Consider the following 18853-nt stretch of genomic DNA (forward strand, 5'->3'; position numbering starts at 1 on the left):
TTGAGCAGATAAAAGCCTTTGTTGTTCTTGCTGCTCCTGCTGTTGCTACTGTTGCACATTATTGTTGTTGCACGGCTTTTATGTTGCATAATGAAGTCGCTTGGCATTTACAGTTTGACTCAATTCTGACTTTTATTATAATGGGACGGGGGAAAAGCTTTTCACAGCCATCGTGCGTTGACTTCAACAGCGGCAGTTGGCCTTTAACAAACAGTCTTTTACGCTGGTTCTCCGAAATGAATTTATATTCCACTAGTTACCAATCAAATATACTATATATATATGCATTTCAAATTAATTATTAAAAAATTTCATATACATATGTATATTATTTTCCAAAAATAATATAATGTATATTATCTAAATTTCAGATACGAAAAATTGATCAATTTTTCTATTTTTTTATTATTTTTTTATTATTACTAAATTTCACAAGTGTAAATAAGTTTTCTTTTAAGCTAATTTTGCCTGTTAACTAAATTGCAAAAATTATTTATTTTCATAATTTCATAAGTTTATCTACTTTGCCTTTTTATCATTGTTACAAAATTTCCAAAGGTTAAAAAGGTTTTAATTAGAACTAATAATAAATAAATTTGATATCTTAACTATGTTGTAAAAACATGAAATGAACAAAAGCCATTTAGCTAGAAGAAATTTATTTCTTTATTCCACTAGAACTAACAACCCACAAATTGCCTTTTACTATCATCTTCAACTATAGATATTTTGGCAAATAAAAAAAATGTAGAGCGTAATTGCAGCACTTGAATGCTGGAATTTGTAATCAAAAATTCTTCAAAAGCCACCGACAACGACGGCAAAAACTAATAATAAACGCTTAATAAATCGTCTATCAAAAGGCGTCTGCCAGAGTTGCCGCTGCGCTGAGCACAATAGAGGAGGCTACCATCATATGATATATGGTCTAGCCAATGTCTGGTCTCGCTTCAACTCCAACTCCAACACCAACTCCAAACCACAACTCGAACTCCTATTACCCATGCTCTGCAAAAAAAAACTTACATCGAAATATGACTGGGAACAAAGCGGACTAAGCGTCGTTTTATTAAAACCGCAATTCAACCGAGTGAAAGAATTGGATAATTTATTTTTTTAGGGTTGTTTAAAGTCGACTTAACGCAATTGTTAATTGTGGGCGGGGAGTGGACAATGAGTTTGTCTAATTTTAACGCCAGCATAAATCATAATTTGTAATTACATTGTTTAACAAGCGCGACAGAGGTGTCAATTTGTTGCTGATGGGTTAATGTATACCCTGCTAAAAAAGTTTATTGTTAAACAGAATTTTAGTAAATACAAAAGTAAAACACAAACTTGTGTAGCTTCGTTTAAGTATTTCAAAATAAGTATTGTAATATTTCAATCTTGTTTTAAGTTTATAAAGAAAGCAACAATAACATTGTTTAGACAACCTTAAAAAGATTATGGTAAAGTTGAATTTAAGTAAATACAAAAATATAAAATAAAGTCTCAAGTGGCTTAAAGTTATTTTAAACAGTGTTCAATTTTACATATTAAACTAAACAAGAAGAATATTTTGTAAAGCTATGTACATATATACCCTTAACATAGCTACTCTAGGGTATAATCATAGTCAAGCGCGTTATGATATTGGTAAAAAAATTTACCATAAATGTTCAGGATTATTACCCTGTAATTATATGCATAACTAAACTTGAACAGATTATTGTGAAGCTAAAATTTAGTTAGTAAAATAATATAAAAAATGGGATTTAGTTAATTTTTTTTTTTTGACTTTTATTTGTTTACATTACAGCAAGCAAAAACTATTTGTCATACATAACTCTCTAATTTTATACTTTTTGTATTACAAGTTTTTATACAAGAATATTTCCGATAGCCAAATCACAATTTGTAATCAAACCCTTTGTATGGCTACTCTAGGGTATAAACACCTAATGATATTGCCCATAAAATTGACCATGAAATGTTTAGGAGCCAGTCAGCAAAGGCTTGGCCATTTGCGTGAACATAAAGCCAGGCGATAAAGTTGCATCACAATTTAATTGCATTGCTAATTGTGTTGCAGTCTGATGCTAGTCAGACTACAGTGGAACAAGCAGACATGTGTGTTTGTGGGTGTGTGTGTGTGTGTGTGTGTGTGTGTGTGTAGACGTATCCAGATAATGTGCCAATCAAAATGTAAAATGCATTTTTATTGAGTTAGCGAAACAGTTGTGTTACGCCAATGGCAAACCAAATTAAAACAAAGTTACCGCCGGCAGCTGAAAGAATTTACGCGCAAGCAAAACGTTTTCGTCCCATAACAAAGTTCCAAGCAAACACAGAAAAACCAGAATAAGAACGCGCGAAAAAAAAACAAAAGAAGAAAATAAAAAAGGAAAATACAAAAACAAAAATTATGACCAAGCGTTGGATCGTAAAAAATTTGCATTGCAGTTGTAAATGCCGCGTGTTGGCAGCAAGTACAGAAATATGCATAGCTATGTATAACGAGTTTTTACGCTTGATAAGTCTGACAAAAGTACACAAAACAAGGGGGAAGGGGAAGCTACATTGATGTAAGCATCGTATAGTTATAAAACAACATTGTGCTTGTCATATTTTTGAAATTAAACTTGAGTTTTGAGTGAGCTTGCATCAAAAATGTAGCTAAATTTTTTAATAATTACAATTAAAAATTTGTAAAGGAAAACGATTGGTTACTAAAATTTGTTTTCCTGTTTATATTAATAGTGATTATTATCTTGTTTGTATCTTGTTAGGAAAATTAAGTGCGTAGAAGTCGTGCACATTCGATTTTAATAAATAAATAAGTTTAATAAATAGATATACCAATATGGCAAGCTTAATTTCTGATTTTGATTCATTAATAAAGATGATTTAATGCATAGAAGTAAAGTATTCCTTTTATCCACTTCGTGTGGTTTGTGCAAAGTTTTAATAGTGTTTGATTTTTACATAACTCGAGTGCTTACATTAACCTTCATCTTGGAGATATTGTATACAAGATAAGAGAAATGGAAAAGGTCAAAAATGGTTTGTGTCATTTTTGTTTTTAACTTTTGTGCTACCTACACTATTTGCCAACGAATACCATTAGGTAAGGTATTACTAGAAAACATAAATATATTTAGGAATTTGTATAATAATTTGGTATAATGTGCATAGAAAGTATACAAATAAAATATAGTATAGTAGTAGTAATTAATGTTTAATGACCGTACAATAACTACGATAGGTTTTGTTCACCTCAATAGGATTTGCGGCATATTAAGTAGAGCATAAAGCATTTGTAGTAAATGATATAACTCTTTGCTTTTAGTTAAGCCTTTGATTAATGTTATAACACATGGCCAGAGCAGCGTAAAAGTCGTACTTGATTTATTCCATGTTATTTCGCTGACCAATGCACGTCATGCGGAATGCCAGACACTCTGGGGACGGCGGCAAACCCCTTGTGTTGAAATCCCACCCATCGGATTAAATCCTCACGCAACGAGGAAGCAACGATGCCTGCCTGGGCCAGGGCCATAGTTATGCTTAGAGTTGTAAATATATACAAGAGTGTGCAAAGTGTCCTGTTGCTTTCGTGTCAGGTGGAAGGAAAGACGCAATCGCAATAATAATAATAACAACAACAATACGAATAGCAACAACGACAACGACAGCAGGATGAGAGAAGCCCAGGTAAGTTACAATGTCACGCACACATATTTCCTGTCATTTTAGCGTTTATTTCCTCACAACGCTTTATTTTTCTTTTTTATCGCATCCTTGTTAACACGTGCGTTACCCTCTTGTTATTGTTGTTGTTGTTGCTATTGCTGTGTTTGTATGTTGTGCGAGTATGTTGCAGTGCACATTCATGTGCCCCGGGGCATTCAAGTTTATCAAGCCAGCGATCTTTTTTTTATATGACCAGGAGGGGAGTTGAGTTGCCCACATCGAAGTCCGTTGGGTAGCCATAGAGAAAGATAGAGGAAGAGAGAGAGGGAGAGAGTCAGTGGCATGTGTTAAACAAAAGAAAATACAACAATAATATAATTATATGTTAGCATGACATGTTACGTGCGAATGTCGTGGTGAAAAATTTTTAACACATATTTTTTCCCCCTCTGGCTATCGGTCAACTCACTGCACCGTGATGAGGGAAGATGAAGTATACGCCATGTGACCAGAAAACGATGAGTGGGAGTTTTAGTTCTTATGGCAATTCTATGGAGAGAATATCTAATATAATACAATGCCAAAGCTTTTAATAATCTTTTTTTATTAATTATAATGCGATTATTATTTATTCAAAAACTATCACAAATTTATTGTATTATAGTATATGCATAAATTTATTAGCTTTCAAAAGAACAGTCTAAAAATCAAATAAATCTATTGTATATAAACAATACGAAAACTAACAAAATAATTGTTTGAAATGACTAATTGTATAACCGTGATGGAAAATATTTAAACAAGTTCCCCTCTGGCTATCGGTCAACTGTATTCTGTTGTTTGCCGAGGTGGCGGAAAATAAAGTATACGACTAATGGGCAGAAAACGATGAGTGGGAGTTTTAGCTCTCTTGGCAATGCTTTTGTGGGATTAACTAACATAGAATTAAATTAATTATATTATAATTTATATATAGTATTATTTTAAATTATTTTAAAGACTAAAATGTACCAAAAAATTTGGTTGTATTATTTTAAAAATTTGAAAACAGAAGCCCCAACATTTTGTTTGTGAAACTACAATAAAATTTAACGAAATGACTCTGTTATATGAAAACAATGACAAAACAAAACAATTATTTAAAATGACTAATTTAATAACCGATTCACAATTAAACTCTGCACCCAACTGAATAAATGTGATTGTATGAAATCCAATTTATTTTTCGCACAGCGCAAACGATTGGTTGGAACACTAACTCTTATATGTATAGTGAATAATCCATAAATTTCGAGTTGTATAACAAAGGCAATAATTTTCTAGCCACACAATTGCTGACTTGGCTGAAACTAGCCAGCATCCAGCTAGAATGTGCCTGGAGAGATAAGTATCATAATATTTCTCACCCTCGTTTCCCCCCGTCAGAAAGCAATTTGATCCCCATTGAGCAACTAATTTGATACCTTGCGATAGCTTTTTTCGGCACAAAACTTTTGACTTTGAGGCCATTAATCAATTAATTAAGCGTTTTATGAATATTTCAGCCACAAAGCGGGAAATTGGCATTCTAATCGCTGGGGGAACGGCCGAAAAATGATATTCGATGTTCCCCGGTTGCCAGTTTGCCGGTTTGCCGGTTGAAGTCACCTTTCGCGGGCCACTTAGCAATGCACATGAATATTTTACGCAAATGGCGAAAATATCTAAAAGTTATCTTGTGGCTGTGGAGTTGGGTTTTGTCTACAGCCCGAGTCCTGGGACCTGAGTTCCTTCTCAAGAAATGTCGAATGGGAATGGGGGCTGAAGCTGAGCTGGGTTCACTGCCATAATCGAGCGCATGATGACGAGCTGCCGTTGACGCAGGATAATAAGCAGAAGCTAAGCGCAGAAAGGGATAATGACTCCTGCCCTCTTAACTGGCCGCCCTTCGAAGCAGTTGATGCTGAAAGCGTGGCAAGGCAAGACAAGGCGAGACGAGCTACCAACTTTCTAAGGAAGAACAAAACTTTATGACTAATTAATTAAATGCGCTATAAAAATGTTTGCTGTAGCTGCTTTGCCATGGCAAAGTTTATGCATTTTCGAACCATGAAGAAATTCTCTGCCATCCAGAAAAATAATTATTTAAACAAAGAATGGGAAAACTCATAAAAAAGGAATGAAGAGCAAAAAAAAAAAAAAAAAAACGACAAAACGTTTGAGTTATGTGCAAAACAAGTTGAGAATGTTTGCCAGCATCGCTGACAAAGTGTTGTCCAAATATGCAGGTGTGTATGTTGATAGAGCGAGAGAGATAGAGGGAGAAAACGAAAAATAAGAGAGAGAGAGAGCGAAAAGAGAGAGAGAGAGAGATAGAGAGAGAGAGAAAACGACTCTGTATGACATTTTTTTTTAGCATTTTAATTTTGGCAAGGAAAAAGTTTTTAATGAGTTTGCTAAATGCTGCAAAATGCACAGTCAACTTCAGGGTAATTGATTCAGAGGTATGTCAATGATATGCTCGCTAAAAGTTGATATTTTAAGCGAAGCAAAAGCTTAAATATTGCACTCTTTATACGAAATTGCGTTAAAATTGAAATGGAAACGTTAATTTTATAATATGTCGCTAATTTATTTGAATATTTCACCATATTTGTATAACTATTTTTAATGAATGACTTTGTAATTCATTTTGTAAACTGATCTGAAATTTATTGATTTATTCTGATTAATCATTTTTCATTATTATTTTATTCATTTTGTGAAATTGTGGCAAAAAGTTACAGAAATCGCTATACAGAAATCCCATAGAAATTATTCCGCTGACAGCTTTTCCGCTCGAAAATTTCACTAATATCACTGAAACACGAAAATTTTAAAGGGTTTTTAGCAATTTTACCAAATTTCGAAAATACTCATTACTAAAATTAATATTTTTGTCGTATTTCTAATAATCTTAATATTAACACCAAATACAAATTTAGATAAAAAAATATTACATTGCTTATACAAAATTAAAATCCTATGTGCGTCCATTCCACATTGGGATGAAAGGCCTTTATTTTGGCAAAAACATAAAAAGTTCATGTTAATATATCAATAATGTTGCAATTATCTCAAGCTTAGAAATGTCCCTAGACATCGAAAATATTTAATTTGAACTTTATTGCGCAGCCCTCGTCTTGCACCAGCTGTTTAAAGTCAGCTGTTCATGCCACGTGGTGCGTGCAAGCTTGCTGACTAGTCAAATTTCTTAATTTTGGCGTTGTCGTATTTTTAAACAGTTTGACTTATTAAAATACCTTAAATTGAAAAATGTTCTTCATGGTATGTAGAAAATATTTCTATATGTTTTAATTATATTTGTTTTTGTGTTGTCATGTTTTTAATGAAATACGTAAGCATTAGTTTTGTTGGTTCTAACCTTAAAATATGTGTGTTTCGTGGAGAATATCTAGCAAGATACAACAGAATTCAAATAACAACTTATGTGGTAGTATGAGTTATTATGTGTATATTCAGGTAGCATTTAATTAATTTGCGGGAATTTGCGGGGGGGTTAAATATTTCAATAGATACAAGCAAGGTTTCTCTTCGTCGGGGTGACTAACTAAAAATTTGGCTGGATTCAAATCGCAATGCCAAGGCCTCTTTTGACTGGGTAATTCCAAATGATTTTCCGGAAAACGATTTAGAGGTGATTAAAAAAAAAAAAAATAAAAAATAAAAACTAAAAAAAAAAAAAAAAAATAAAAAAAAAAAATCCGAAATTCACAAATAATATAAGCAGCAAATTCTCCAAGTTTCAACTTTCTAGCTTTAAAATTACGGTTATGGCCAAAATAAAGGCATTTCATCCCAATGTGCATTCTAATAACTAATAATAATAATGCACCTTATTTTGAGTAGGTTTAAGAAAATGTTTAAATAACACAATTGTGTTATTTTTGTGTAATCATTTGAATATTTAAATTCTCATGAAAACAAAAAAAAATTAGACAAACTTTAACGCAAGTAAACCCGCGTTTATCTTAAGACCATCTACAGCATGCCCGCCAAGCTCAAAAACTGCAATGCGAAATGCGGGCTTACGAATAATGGCTCTTGGTAGCGTGTTTGTTGTTGTTCATCACGAATTCGTCGCAAATATGCAGTAACAGCGGATCGGAGATAGAAAGCTCGTGAGAAAGCTTTTGAATATAAGCTCTCTCCGAGCAGCGCTTTGTACTAAGAAAGCATTTGACAATATTAGCGTAACAACAGAAAAGAAGGCAAATTTGTATGGAAATATCGAAATTGAAAGAGCGAGATAGAGCGAGTGAGGTGAGCGAGCGATCGTTATGCCGAAAGCTTGCACAGTGAGCGAAATCGTCGAACATACCTCCAATTTTGGTCGTTTTGCGTGCAAATCGGGTTTCGCACCAAAGTGCAGTACTGCCATTTGACTGCCAGTGCTGCCATTTAGTTTAGCTGTCGCCGCTACTAAGTGAGGTTAATCAGAACATTTTCTCTTAGTTGTTAGTGCACAAGAGTGTATGAAAAGTATTTTGTTAATTGCTCATTAGAGTAGTATATTTGTGGCTGCGTTTAATGTCGCATATAAATAGAAATAAATAATATTAATATATATTATTTGTCAAAGTGATTACTGACCAAATAATTGAAAGCCAGGTCGACACATTTGTGGAACATTAAAAATTGTGAACACAATATGCATACGTTATTACATTTTGCATTATTATTTTTTGTAGCATTTTGATCTTAATTTAAGTATTTACCTTTATGGTTCAATTTTGACATTATTGAAGATTTAAGTCTCGATTTAATCGTTTTTATCTGCAGACAGGTGGAATTGAGCATGAGCGATTTATGTGGTACTCCTGTATATTACTTTTGATTTATTATCGTATGAATTTATGAATAATATGAGAATATATGTTTCAATCCGAAAACATTTGACTATAATTGTAAGTACACCTTCCGCTTGATGCGTAATAATTAGTATGTTCTTCTGCTTGGTAATGAGACCTGCACATGTCAGCAAGATTCGCCATAGCGGTCTGTGATAACAGGCGAAGGACATGCCTGGTATTCAGCGTGTTATTCAATACTTGTGAATAGTATTCTCTACTGTTCAGTGCTAAACTGATTTACACATACACACCTTGGAAAATACACAGACAAACACAGGCATTAATGGTCAATTTCATTTCGATTTGATTGTACATACATATGTGTGTGGTACGTATCTGGGGCTCGGATTCGATTCGATTCGACTCAACTCGCAATTACGACAGCCTCCTGTGGTGCACGTTAAGTGCGCGTCTGTTCCATCAAGTGGAAGTTCCCGCCCCGCCCCTCTCACGATCTTACCCACATTTATCCATTTACATTCGCATGAGTATTTGTGCCCCAAGGACAGACAGACCTCATGTGGGTTTGCCAAATTAGCGCATCCTTTGTTGTGCCAGGCCCAAAGGCTGTTCGCCTTAAAATTTGTTAATTTTTAAGCCAAGTTTCTTGCCCCAACGCTTAAAGCACAGCGGGTCATCAGGCACATGTGTGTGTGAGAGCCCAAGCTCCAATTGAATTGAGTTTTGCAATCGCCGTCCCATGCTCTGTTCTAGTTGCTAATCACAAATTCATTAATTTCCCCCAGACTGCGATGCGCATGCAAATTAAACAATTAACATTCAGTATGCAAGGAAATACAATAGTCAAATTTAGCCTGTGGGTGGAAATTATCGTTTACATATACGTAAACTGCAAATCTGATTATTGTGTGATTAATGGCAATCTTCAGCGCATTTTCACGCCCGGAAAACGGAAGCGCATCGTCGCCAAACAGTGCCAAACGATTGCACTTGTCGTTTGTCATTGCGTTTCTGGTCCATCGGTATTGGGAGTTGGAGTCTATTTACCAAACGCTGGCCGTAACCAATGAGCCCTGCACTGTCTGACTCGACTGGCCCAATATATGTACGTATGTATGTACATGGAGATCCTCTTCAGCATTCGATGCTGTTCTGGCTGGCTGGCAGGGTAAACAAGTCAAAGTCGTAACCGCCGACATTTTGCCATTCGATAGGATAACAGCAGGCGTATTTCAGAGTTGGCCACAACTTTCCCCCCACCCGTTTCGTCCGCCTTCCGCCATGGGGGGTTTCCAACCACAGACGCGTCTTTTGTTTGCTCTAACTCATTGCCATTCCCATAGTTGTTGTTGTGTGTGTGTGTGTGTGTGTGTCGAGAGTCTGGTTAGCTGTTTGCCATTGTGGCTGCAGATTTGCTCGCTGAGGCACTAAACTTTTATTTCTTAAATCCGAAATCGTTTGTGCCCCTCGCACAAAGTCAATATGCGGGCGCACATTTCCCGAGTGAGCAGGGAGAGGCGCCTCATAAGGGTGTTAGTTGGGTTGCATGTCTGTCAACGGCAAACGTTGTTGCTGCTACTGCTGCTGCTGCTTCCTGTTTCTGAAAATCGGTTTTTGTTGATTTGAGCACGCCAGTTGTTTAGTCGCCGAAAACATGGAACGCCGCCAGTCAGACCAAACGACATCCATATCCAACAGCATCCCAAAACAACAACAGCATCCAGTGTCCACCAAACTGGCAACTGGCAACTGAAGTGGAGTTTTGTTTGTTGTCCGTTTGTCAATTACAAACTTTTATTGCAATTTACTTTTGTTTCAGGCTCGCAGTAGCAGCAGTCATTCGCTTCCATGTGGACACACTTTGAGGTCGTTTCATTGTTTTGGGCCAGAGCTCGAAGCCAAGCTCTCTGTCCTTCTGTCTGGACCTGATCCTGCGACTGACGCCTGCCGGCTATTGCGGGATGTCCGTGTTTTACGTTCAAGTATTTAATATTGTTTTCGATGAAGTAATATCCATTTGTTGTTTGATGAATTGTAACGGTTCTCTCTGACTTTCGCTCTGGCCATCAAATAATGATTGCCCTATTGGAATTCCATTGATGATTGAGCTTTGCTCCATCACCATCAGCATCAACCTCAACCTCAACCTCAGCATCAACATCGATGTTTGATTGCTCTTGTCCAAAAATCTCTGTGTGTTGTTTTTGATGTTGATATTAACATGCAAAGCCTGTCGGACAACACTTAGTGTGAAGTGGAAGTGTTGAATATTCGTTTTTTGCCAGTCCTACATCAACGCAATGTCATGTGACAGTTGCAAAGTTCATTTAACATTTATTGACGTTCTTTGTCAACGGCTGCGCAAAGTTGACTTTGCAGTCTTTGTGAAATTGCTAAAGTCGTAAATAATTTAAACTGTTCTCATGGTTACCTGTTTCACTCAGTTAAACTTTTTTTAATATGGAATTTAATTAAGATTACAATTTTTAGTTAGATATGTTGTAAAAGTAAAATTATACTTAAACTAATTTCTGAATTGCTAACTACTTTCGTAGTTAAATAACATTTTTTGATGAGTTTGCTTTTACAAAATCGAACGCTTTATTAATTGCATATTTACGCACAAAAAATATTTCTTATGTAAACTAATAACTTTCACCCGATATGCTAACATTTCAAATTATTTTCTTTATTTATGTATTTCCCGAACCGTGTGCTTTATCTTTTATAAATTATGGTATAAATAATATATTGTGCTAGTGAACTGCAACAATCATTTTAACAAAATTGTTGACGACATTAATAAATTTGTTTTTGTTATCAAATTACACAATTTTAACTATAGTTTCAAGGTATGATAACAGACATTTAACTGTATATCCATAGCAGAATATTTTTGAATACGTGTATTCTTCATCAGCGTCAACAGTTTCGTAATTAGACTCAATTAAATGTTATTTTCTGTGTTTAGACCTGACTATTTGTTTTAAGTAAATTCGTGGATATAGTTATAATGATTTATCATTATAATTGTGATATAGATTCATACAGGTGTAAGTAGATACAAATTAAACTCGAAATGATATTCAAAAAGAGCAATGTGCATTATGAAGTGTTTAACTCTTACATATCAATGTAATCTTCGGTGAATGTAAAATAGAAATTTGTTGTGAGTTGCAACTTTTTATCATATAACCACTTCAAACTTATTAAATACTCTCCAGTTGGCATGGGTAGTCCTATTTGCTTAGGCATAACATAAAGATCCTTGACTAACATGTATCCCTGTTTAAATATTGGAGTGCAAATAATAATTTGAGTTTCATTTTTGGAGTCTTCTACTTACCTCATAGGGACAAGAATGGTTAAGGTTTGAAAGGGGTTTTACTAGATTGTACACAATATTGAAATATGATTTCTTTCTTTTTTTGAGAAATTGGCAGACATCAACAAAGTTCCTAACAAGAAATGGCTTGTATCCGTTGGCCTTCTTAAACAGTTGCATATCCAATGTTATATCGTAAACGGGGATAAACGTTTGTTGCATTTATATTTAATACGGTCAGATTTCGATTAATAGCTTTTAGACGGCACACGTGCATTATGACTCGTGATTCATCGTGACTCTCACAGTAAACATTTGTAAATTTAAACTTAAGTGCTTCCTTTGAAGATAAAATGTTGTATATTGCCAAGTTTTTGTTTTATTCTGTGTACCTACTGCTTTGTGGGAAATATGTTCAGAAAAGACTCCCAAGATTAGTCCAAGAATTAAAACCCGAACTTCCATGATGACTGACTAATGAAGACTGGCCTTTCCAAAATTAAGTATGTTATGTCAAATTAAAAATATTTTGTAGCTTGACTCCATTAATTTGCAATTAGTGTTTTGATTAATGTTTATAGATCAGCTTAATTCGAATTTAGCTGTATTTTCATTAAACACTCTATTATTGAACAATACTGAAATATACAGAAGTTTATATTTCAATATATATATATATATATCAATTTTCTCTTGCATTTGTATCACAGACTGCAAAATATACCAAACTTTATATTCTTATACAGTCGGAGATCCATTCTTATGCCTGATACATACATTCTACTTTTGCATTCTACTCTATGACTTTAATTTTTTATTACATTAAGAAATAACTAAATTATATTCAACAAAAAAAATTTTTTGTTAAATATTTCTTTCTTGATTCGGTACTTTTATAGTGAATAATAGTTATTAACTAAGAGCGTTAGTGGTAGAACTTATTTTACGCATCTATGCAGTTGGAAGGCACTTAGAATTAATTCAGAGAGAGTGAAAAAGTTTAATCGAAGAGATATGTTAATTATGATGAGTCAAGTTTCTTATTATTGCGATTAAATAGAATGACAAAGAGGATTTCATAGTTGTAATTATAATTGTGAGTATATTTACTTCTAGCTACGCAGTTCTCTATTTTCTTAGCATCTCTCTCTTTAAAGATTATGTTGTAGGTTAGACTTAAGATTTTGTTAAAAAAAAAAACTATGCTATATTTCAACTTTGATACTCCTCCACAAGACGTTATGAAAATGTAATTTAAAACAATTTGTCTGCCACACTATGACCGGACACACTCTTATACAACGAGAGACATCGTAGATGAAGCAGTAGAAAATGTGAAAATGAAAATAATAATGGAAGAGAGAAAGAAAATGAATTATGAAGTATGCGAACTGCGAACTTGGGACTGAAACGGAAGTAACTTACTCGATCTGTGTAGCGACAACTGTGTACGTGAGGGGCAAGCAAATGGCATAAAAATGATTGTGTATGTATATGAAAGTGTGTGTGAGTGTGGGTGTGGATGTGTGGGTGTGTGTTAAGTTTGGCACGCGCCACGCCTACAATAAACCGCAAATGTGTCGCTTGTCTGGGGCCGAAATGTATGCAACATATTTCACAGTTCGAGTCTGAAAGGACAAAACAGACCCAAGGGACAGCAGAGGCAAAAGCGAAGGCAACTGTGCAACTGTTCGACGCCTACACTTAATGCGTGGCAGTTACAGGCAGTAAGCCAACAGCGGCAACAACAACAACTACACATCCCCTGCCACTTGCCTTGTCACTGTGAAATTTTGACTTATGTGCGCTCAGGGCGTAAGTTATACTTTACTACAGGCCGCAAAAGTTCGCGCTCTGGGCCATGTTTATTGCGATTTCATGTGCCATTAAACCAAGTCAACCAACTGAAAGCGAAGCAAGAGAGACTCAGAGAGAGAGAGAAAGAGAGAGAACGTTGCAAGTATGCTGTATGTGAGGCATCATGTCTGGAACAGCCTGCTAATCTGTTGATAAATAAACAAAATGCACAACTTGATAGCTTCATTCAAAAAACTCGTGAAAACGCCAGAGCACGATGGGGCAAGGGACACCTGTGGGGTGGGCGGAGAAAATTGCAGAGGAAAAGTGTGTAAGCGTCGTTGATAAATGCCAAACATTTTTACCTGTGGCAATGGTGACACTTTTTCAACATTTTCCACACCGTTCATGCTCCAAATATTTCTCGCACTTTTCTCTATCTCACTCTCTCTCTCTCTCTCTGTGTCCAACTCTCACTGTGCTTTCTCTCTGCTCTTTGCATGCGACACACGTCGCGGCACGCAAATGTGACCAGGAGTAGCAAATGTTGTTATTGTTGTTGCTGTCATTCATCACGACCATGAATTCCAGCGAGCACAGGATGCCAGGCTATATGTAAATAAAGAATTGTCACTTTGACACGTTTGATGCGTGCCAAATGGTTGGCAATTTTTTACGTTCCTCCCCCCTCGCGCACCATTCTCTCCCAAGCGAGGCAAACTGAAAATCTACGGCACAATTCAAAATGTAGTCAGACACTTTCAATATGCAAGTATGCAGAGGAACGTAGTTCGATATCAGATAAAAAAGAAATTCTTTATTAAAACATTTTTTAAATGATAAAAATCAAGTAAGAAAGCTATGGCCGAGGGTGCTCAAATACGAGATACCCGTTATCTATTTTGAACGGAAGCAAAATATAATATAATAAAATATAATATAATAGAATAATACGATAAAAATACTAAAATAAAAAGGGAATAACTATGTACATTACATACGTTATGTACATTATATTGTTATCCAAACCAATTAAGATGCGACAGCTATAGCCAAGCTTTGCTTTGCTAAATTTTAGACCAAACCACAAATCAAAAGGATATCATAAAATCTTATTGAGTGAGTTTTGAAAATTGGCATTGCATTGTACAAATGACAATATACAATTTATTGAATCTTATTTGTTTTACTAAAATATCATTGAAAACATTTTTTATGTTTGTATATATGAAAGAAAATATTTTAATATATTTATTTTGTTGTCAATTTAAATGCTAATGAAAGGAATCCAAGCAAAATATTCAAAATAAGTGAAAACACTTTAAGCATTTTGAAAGCACAAATTAAAATCGTAATTAATATTGAGTACTTAGTAATAAATTCAAAGATGCATAATTGCAAATTTAGCTGTAATGTATTCGAAAAATGTGCAATTAATTGATATCATCAGTCAATATCCCACATTATGCACTGTAGTCCATATGAAATATGTTTTTATTTGTCCCACTCTCTGGTGAAATTATTAAATCAGTGCCGCGTGTCTGACAATGCAAATTCATTTTGATAATTTTATGTAAATTATTTTGTGATTATGCTGTCAGGTGCAGCAGCTGAGCAAAGTGTAACAACATTTTATTATAATGTCATTCAGTTTATGTTGTTATTATGTTTAATCTTTGCAATTTCAAAAGCATGCAGTTGAATTGTTTGGCCAATTGCATGTGTTCAAGCTGCGGTCTGGGCTGAAATCGCTTTGCATGCAATAATATAACATACTATATGGGCTGATGTTTGAAATAAGTATGTGTGGATATCTTGATTTGCAATTAAATGCTGCAATGTTGCGGTTGAAATTTAAATGCCTTCCTACTCGTCGTAATTCAATTGCACTTTGCGAGCTGGATGAAAATCTCGGCATGACCGTCATTATCAGGCAACTGGCAACTGGCAACCGAAGGCTGGAAGCTGCATCCGGCACATATTCATACACAAATGCGGGCAAATGGGAGAGGAGAGTGGGAATATGGTAGTGCCAAAAATATCTAACACATTGCAGCTGGAAGACAATGCGAAGGCAGCCGCCAAATCAACGCAGCTCGCATTGGATGCCGAAATGTTTATGTGCATAATGAACAAGCGCCATGTGCGAGGGATTGAATGAATCTGAAGGGATTTGCGGGTGCGAATGCTATCGAAGCCATAGAAGGATATATGCTGGACTCCCTTTCCTCCTTCCGCTCTTAAATGTTTTGTCGCGCTTGCAATGAAATCTGCTGAATGCCAGACGCAGGCACCAAGCACAGGCTTAGGCTCTGGGCAAATGCAATTGCAATTGAAATTCGAGGGAATTATGCACGAGAATTATGTGTGTGTGTCTGTGTGTGTGAAAGCGAAAATTTCGGCAATTGCATATGGTAAACGGTGAACGCTGAACGCTGAACGTTATAAACACATTCCCGCTAAACACACAGATAAACAGTTGGCAAACGCTTGTATTTGAAAATGTATTTGGAAAGTCGTGTCGTGTTGTCTGTCTGTTTGGCATATTTAAATTGAAATTGCTAACCTCAATTTGCTTGCTTATTAAAGTCCCTGTTGTTGGTTTGACATGCACACAAATGCATAAGTGATACTTTAACACAATGAGTTTAAGCTTTCTTCGTGTCATTAATTTGGATTCACTTTCACATACAATATATTAATGTCGCATAGTAACCCAATTTGGGGGGGAGACGCATTAAAATATCATTGCGAAATTCATTTGTATGCATTTCCCTTGTGTGCATTTTCTCAATCATTTATCAAGTGAGTTTTCATAAAATGTCACGCACTGCAAAAATGTTCCCCGTTGGCAGCTTATAAAAATGATGCCGGCACAACTGCTTTTGCTTTAGCTCATAAGTCAGAGCACGACGGAACAAAAAATATTGCAACTCTGTAAGTCCTCTTCCTGAAGGTACTCTAAGTGAGTGTGTGTGAGTGTGTGTCATGACAAAATCCTAGTGCACAAAAAAGAAGAAAGAAAAAGAGATGGTTAGCAATGACTAAGAGCATCAAACAAAAGGATTCTGCAGGCAATGTCGGCAACTTAAAGCTGATTTCGTCTACTAACTCATATTTGACAATATTACTTTGTAGCGTAAGACAGCAGTTGTTACACATACATACATACACACACATATATTCACATATGTAGCCTTGTAGCCAATAAGTTGACAGCAGCCGTTGCCATTGCAGCAAATTCTTGTCGCAGGACTTTTATGTGAACGTATGTGTATATACTCTCGAGTATGCTCTGCAGCTACAACTTAAAGCTTTTAATAAAAATGTCAATTGCATTGAAGTGAAAATAGTTCAAATGTGAAATCAAAGAAAATAAAAAATGCTTAACGAAAAATGCTGAGCATCGTTATATTTATAAACTATCCATACACATATTTGCACTTAGAAAGTCAATGCATGCAATAAAATAATCATTTATTTATTATTGGTATCAAACTGACCTTTGACGCAATGAAATGAATTTTATTTCTAAGAAACTGGGTCAACTGAGATCGCATAGATTCATTAAAATATTTTTATTTCTTATGCATAAAAATAGTTATTAAATTCTGAAATATATCAACTAGGAAAATTTATGCTTGAAAAATATTTATTATTTTAGCTACACATTGGGTAGAAGGGTATTATCATTTTCTGCCTCCACATACAATAAAAACTATGGTATATCGAAATTGTAAAAGTTATTAAAGAAAATCCAACGGTATGGGAAAAACGTGTCTTAATAGCTTTGGCTGACAATCTCGTATATATTTAGAATTTAGTCGGTATATTAATTCGGTATATTTTAATAATAATACTGTACTTTTTTATTTTATTCGAAATGGGTAGCTGGTATCTCATAGTCGAGCAATGTTTACTATAGCTTTCTTACTTGTTTTACATACCTTTAATTCTTTTAAAACTCTGTTAAACTTTTGATAGTTTTAATAGGGCATAGTATAGCAAATTGCAAAAGCTTAAAGTCTCTTAGTCTGCATCTTTCAGATGTTTTTTCTTCATATAATAATAAATTTAACTTGAGCCTTGAAACTCTTCCATATGCATTTAAGCGTCACTCTGACGCTTCACGTCAAATAAACGCCACCAAGTCGTTGTTAGTTGACAGTTGCAGTTGCAGTTGCAATTCCCTGCATTTGTTTCACACGACTGACGTTCACTGGCCAGCAAAATTTACCCAGGAAAAGACCTCGGATTGTGGGTCAGAAAGAGAGACAAACGCCAAAGTCATTCAGCTAGAAAAAGGTATGCAAACGTGTTGGCAAATGCTACGAGTACTCATTCGTACATGCCACATGTCGCATCCCTTGCCACATCTTGCTGCACCTGCAATTGCAACTTGGCTGACAATTTTATTGACAGCTTGACATTTAGATTGATTGTAGTTGGCCAAACATTTTTTTCATTTTTTCCTCCCATTCTATTTATAACCAATGTACGCTCCTTTAGCCTTCTTTTTTTAGAAATGTTTTCCTATTGAAAAGAGATTCTTAATTAAAAGTTTTAGTAAAACTGTTAACTTTGTGCAAGGAATCAGAAAGAATAACAACCGAAATACTGCTTTACAATTTACCTTTTCTTTAGCTTGCGAAACTATTTCAATTTCAGCAAACACTGAGTCTTGATTTTTACTATGCAAAGTTTCTCGGCAGCAGTTGAAACGATGTGCGCTTGATTTGAAAAATCTTGAAGATTAAATTGTATAACTAACTGGGTTGTTTTCATTATTAGTTGTATTGAAGGCAAGCAAATGCATTCGACTAAGGCAATTAAAATGATTGCATATAGACGCACTCATTAATAGTTTAACAATCTCTCTCTCTAGCAACATCAACAATATCGAGTGCAAATCAATCTGAAGCTAAAAAACAAACAACACATAAAGTTATCGTCCTCCCCAGACAATTGGAAACTCTCTCTATACTCGAGTATTCAAAGCCCAGTGTGTCCGTAAATTATGCATACAAATTAGAGAACGACGACATTGTGTGTGTCGGAGAGTTGATGTGAACATAGAAATGTGGAATAATAACATTAATGAAAACACGTTGATGACATGGAAGAGATGAAATGAAAGGAAAGGGGGACAATCGAAGAAGGAAGAGGGGGAAAACAGCTGCAGGATACGACAGCAAGCAGAAAA

The sequence above is a fragment of the Drosophila sulfurigaster genome, chromosome 3, assembly GCF_023558435.1.
Source record: "Drosophila sulfurigaster albostrigata strain 15112-1811.04 chromosome 3, ASM2355843v2, whole genome shotgun sequence".
Lineage (NCBI taxonomy): Eukaryota > Metazoa > Arthropoda > Insecta > Diptera > Drosophilidae > Drosophila > Drosophila sulfurigaster.